The 5,646-nt window shown below is 35.5% G+C and overlaps 1 pseudogene; it reads right to left on the reverse strand.

Moving 5' to 3' along the window:
• Window positions 1–2,071: 2,071 nt before the first annotated feature.
• On the reverse strand, window positions 2,072–3,006 carry LOC114042139 (annotated as a pseudogene).
• Between the last annotated feature and the right edge of the window lie 2,640 nt (window positions 3,007–5,646).

Raw genomic sequence — 5,646 nt, forward strand, 5'->3', positions numbered from 1 at the left:
AGGGTTCTAAAAGAAATCTTTTAACGTTCTCTTCAATCTCCTTTAGAATATAAACAGTTTGATATGTTTATTTCAAAGCTCTTTTGTCAATTCAGTTTTTATCAAGAATATTTGAAAATCTATTTCATTCAAGGTCCATTTTTATTCTTAGGATATAATACTCAGTTTTACCAGGTAAGATATTCTTGGTTATGGACCTTTCTATTTTGCCTTATATAATATTTCACTCCATGTTCTCCCTTTCTTTGAAGTGATAGCTCCCAAATCTTGTTCAGTCTTGACTGTGGTCCTTCTATATTTTAATTCCTTCTTTCTGACTGCTTATATATATGTTTTCTTTTTTTCTGGAAGCTCTGAGTAATGCTAACAACACATCAAGTAGTTTTTATTTTGGAACTTCTATTAGGAGGTCATAAGTATATTCTTTCTATTTTTAGTTTTCCCACTTATTCCTAAATGTCTAGATAATTTCTTTAATGATTTCTTGAAAAATGAAATCCAACTTCCTTTTTTTCTTTGTGGTTATGAAGTTTAAATCATCCTGTTGTAACTTGACTCAAAAAACATAAGGCAGATTTCTAAAATAAGGCCCAAATTTTTGAGAATTCCAAAACTCACATTGTCACTATCAGTGAAAAAAATTATCCCTACCACCAGTCACAACTGAGGGCTGATCTCCACTTAAGTTTTCTTGTGAAAAACTATAAATCACAGGGAGATTTGTGACCCATCAACTACTTCTTGGGGATTGTTACATAATAAGTCTTCAGTTACCTCACCTTGATCTATTTTCCACATCAGTTATTTTTTTATATGAAATATCTCACAGTTTCTTTAGTTTCATTCTTTGAGTTTATTTTAAGAATTCTTGTTGAATTTTAGAATCATTAATTTGATCCATTATGATTTTAATGTTTTTTGACTACCAGAGGGTTTTATAATTTTTCTGTTAAACTGTGGGGCTTTATTTTCAATTTTCTCCTAAAGCACTTGGTTTGGAATCAAAGAACTTTGAGTTGAAATTTGGCCTCAAACACTTACTAGCTCTATTTGTCTCTGTTTCCTCAACTGCAAAAAATGGATAATGATAGTGCCTATATTTCAGGTTCTGGAGAGAATCAAACGAGATAACATTTAGAAAAAGTGCTTAACATGGTGCTCGCCACGTATTAGCAAGCACAGAAATGCTTATTCCTTTCCCTCCCATAGTTTTCATTTCTTATATAATTTTTAAAAATGCATTTTTATTAAAAATCCTAATTGTTCTGTGGGAATAGTTTTTTTTCTTTGAGTTTATGATAATAGGTAATTTTGGGGGAATATTTTCATCTTCTAGGTTAGTGCTTTGATCATTTCTGGCATAATAAAACATTTTTTTCCTACTTGATCATTCATTTCTGTTGCTGAGGCCTCAAGAGTTGAAGTCTAGCTCTTCCTTACTCTGCAGATGGAATCAAGGTGAGGACCTGTCCATACTACTAGTCTTTCTTTATGCCTTGTCCATTGCCACAGTCACCAAAGTTCTCTAATACAAGAAGCCTTAGTTGAAACCCTTTCTTTTGCATGAAGAGAGAAAGCAAGGAGAGGAATTTTCTTTACTCCTCAGTTAAATCAAAGGAAGTCCTCTTGTGGCGTTAGAGACTTAATTGAGGCCTTTTCCACTGCACCTGAAGTCTGTCAGGTTCATAATAAAAACTCCGATATGTCTCATATAATTATTTGACATCAGAGAGAACAGGCAACCATACCTTCAAATAAATTAACTCTTAGAATATATCTAGGCAACAAAATCCTAATCTTCTTAAATCATGGATCTGAAATGGTGTGGTACTTTGATTGTTTCTGTGCTATTCTTTGGAGACATTCTGACTTTTCCTTCATTAAAAGTCTTCAAAAAAATTCAACGAGGGAGTTAACTGGTTCACATAAGAACACATCCTGAGTTCTGGAGCATTGCCTACCAAAAGAAATAATATGTAAAGCTGTGATCCATGTACACTTTTCTCTCTCAAAGATACTCTTAATCCCATTGTTCTGAGCTATATCATTTTGCCAAATGGCCAATTATTTCCTAAGAATTGAAAATAATTTCTTGAGGGCTATTTTCACATCCTTGTTTCTCAGGGAGTAGATTAGAGGGTTCAAGGCTGGGCTCACTGTGGCATAAAACACTGGAGCTACTTTGCCTTCCTTCAGAGACTGACCCAAACCAAGAGCAATGTAGATATAAATTGTAGGGCAATAATACATGGTGATCACAATAAGGTGAGAGGAGCGAGTGGAAAATGCTCTCTTCTTCCCTTCCTTAGTCTGGATCTTCAAGATGTTGGAGATGATGAAACCATAGGACACCAGGATGAGCAGAAAATTGAGAACAGCAAAGAACATGCCTGTCATAATTACCATTATATTGTTGACATAGGTTGAGGAGCAAGAGAGAGACAATAATGGAGGAATCTCACAAAAGAAATGATCAATGACATCAGAGTCACAAAAAGACAATTGAAGAGTCAACATGCTGTGTATTGCTGTATTGATCCCACTGATGGCCCACACTGCAGATGCTAAGAGGCAGCAAGCTGCCTTGCTCATAATAGTGCTATAGTGGAGGGGATGGCAGATGGCTACATAGCGATCATAGGCCATGGCTGTGAAAAGCAAGAGCTCTGCCCCCAACCACCAACTTAGGAAATAGATCTGAGCTATGCAGCCACCATAGGAAATGGTGTTCTTGGTCATTAGGTTCTGCAGCAACTTGGGCACCACAGTGGAGGCAGACAGAACATCCAAGAAGGCCAAATTTAGAAGGAAAAAGTACATGGGGGTATGGAAGCCTGGATTTAGACTGATCACAATGACAATGAGGGAGTTACCTGTGAAAGCCACTATGAAAAGTCCTAAGAAGAGGCTGAAGATGAAAATCTGAACCTGAGGATTTTTAGAGAAACTTTGTAAGGTGAACTCAGCCACTGAGGAATGATTGCTTGATGCCACGTGAGTAGGTGGTCAGGATGTTTTTGTTAGGGTAGGTGCACCAAATCCAACGAACAACGGATTGTTTCACTCACTAAAGAAAAAAATATCCAAATTAAAAAGAGGTCAATTAAAAATATTTTGATATTCCAAAATCAAATTTTGACAGTCATCTAACTGTATTACACCACCGACCTAAGGTAGAGAGACATGATTTGGTTAGTGAGATTTCTTCTCAACTAAGTCTTTCTCTCTGCAGAGTTAAATCACACACACACACACACACACATGCATGCACACACAGATACAATCTGCCTTCAGGGAAATCATGCTCTTTTTCATTTGACATTTTATCGTCCCTTCAGTGCTTTTGTTGAAAGTTATCCTTACTGTCCCAGCCTTGTGGTGAAACCAAGCAAGTTCCATACTATAATTAATTTATTTGAGTCTGGGGCATGAGGGATGGCCATGATTGGTAATTCTCTGAACTATATACAGGCCAGAAACAGAATTGACACGCAGGATATAGAGAGTGGAGGTACATGACTGGAAAACAGTGGAAAGTAGCTCTGTATCTATAATGAAAACTGGGTCAGTGACAGAATTCAAGAGTTATACAAAGAGATTTATTAAATAGTTAGATGGTATAATGCATAATGTTTTGAACCTAGAGTTAGTAATACCTAAGTTCAAATCTAGTATCATACACTTACACGTATGACTTGAAAAATTCACTTCATCTCTGATTGCTATCATGATCTCTACTTTCATTTAAACACTCAGTTTTTTCATAAATATTATTCTCTTTCCTCTTCTCAATGCAATATGTAGATAAGATGCAATTTCAACATAGAATGCAACAAAGAATTCTACTCAAGTTTAGTATTCTTATACCTGCCTAGGTGGCACCGGCCCTGTTTTTCAGTTTCCTTTAATTTCACCACAGCTGGGCAGGAGAGTTTAAAGCATTTATCACTCTTCATGATAATAGTCCCTTGGAGTGGCAGAAATTTACATTGTATCTAATCAATCTGCATAACAGAAAGGAGTATTTAAAATCTAATTTAAAATATAATAAAATATAATGTGATCTAAATTACCAAATTCAATCTTACCCCCAAGTATTTTCTTAGGTCATTTTGGCTCAGGTTGATTAGTTTTCCTTTTCTCCTGTTTTTTCTTGGTGATGTGCTCAGTGTCTGACATGATATTAATTAAGCATAAGATGAAGCTAATGCATAATGGACCCATTATACAAGAAATGTTCACATTTCAATGACCTGTCCTGACATCATGCCAAGAGAGCTTCTATACGAACTATATGCTAGGAAATGATTAATTTAAAGAAGGCAAATTTTTTTTAATTTTTCCTGAAAAAGAAATAATGGAATAGACTTAAATTATATCAATGGGACATATTTGATTTAAGAAAAAAGTATATTTATACTATAGTAATTGACCATTGGACAAAAACCACTGGGAAAGGGTAGGACCTTACCAAAAATCTGCAAACCTGTAGGTTTTAATGGAGATCTTTCTGTTCTGTTAGTCAACTACACATTATAATTGGTCAGAACCTTCTCATCCTTCTAAGTCTTAAAGGTACACACAAGGGTTCATAATGTAGACATTTCTAGGAAGTTGTGAGAATGGTCTGGGCCCTGAGGAAGTAAGGCAAAAGCTCATATAACAGAATCTAGAAACCCAGAATTGTAGACCCAATTTTCTTCATTGGTAGGAGACAAGGATGTGGACAAAGAGCTGGCCTTCCAATAAGAGAGTCCTAAATTTAGACCTTCCTCTGTGTAGACTCTGCAGAAGTCACTTACCTTTTTTGTCCCAATCAAATCTCACTTTCTAAGATTATTTTAAGATCGATTGATCTTCCTTCATAAAGGAAATACTTCATCATGAACTACCTGAGGCAAAGAAACCACATGTATGAATAGAGAGAGAGAGACAGACACAGAGAGAAAGAGGCCATTTCCCTCTGAGATTACTTCCAGCTAAACTTTTATATATCATGTTTACACATATTTGTTTGCATATTGCCTCCCCCATTAGTGTCTGAGCTTCCAGAAGCAAGTACTATTTTTGCCTTTCTATGCATTCCCAGTACTTAGCGCAATGTTCCTGAACACATATCAAGCGCATAGTATTTGCTGATTGATTGACTCATGTAAGGATATTTAAAATACCATTGGCTTATGAGTATTAAAAAAGCAGTAAAGGAAGAAGCAGGAAATAACAGCTAGATTCCTGGGTCTGGTGTCTGGAGAAATCTGAATTTGAAGCTCTCTTCTGTATTTAACTTGCTAGGAGAACGTTTGTGAATCTCTTACTTTGCCTCTGTGAATCTCAGTGTCCCCATCCGTAAAGTGCAAATAAATATCAGAGATGCGTTCCAGAGGAGGTTGTTATAAAACTCCAGTGAGAAAATGAATTACGAATGATTCATAAACCTTAAAGTACTAGGTAACATCAGTTATCATTACTATTATTCAATGGTAAGAATAATGAAAATAAATATGGGACCTTTGAAAATGAAGATGATAAAAGACACTGAGACAAAGTGAAAGTGAGATAATACTATTGAAAAATTATTTCATGTACATTGCTTCATTTGGTCTGACACTACCAAAATATATGTAGGACATACATTATTGTTCTCAT

This window comes from Vombatus ursinus, unplaced genomic scaffold (assembly GCF_900497805.2).
Source record: "Vombatus ursinus unplaced genomic scaffold, bare-nosed wombat genome assembly UNPS02014264.1, whole genome shotgun sequence".
Lineage (NCBI taxonomy): Eukaryota > Metazoa > Chordata > Mammalia > Diprotodontia > Vombatidae > Vombatus > Vombatus ursinus.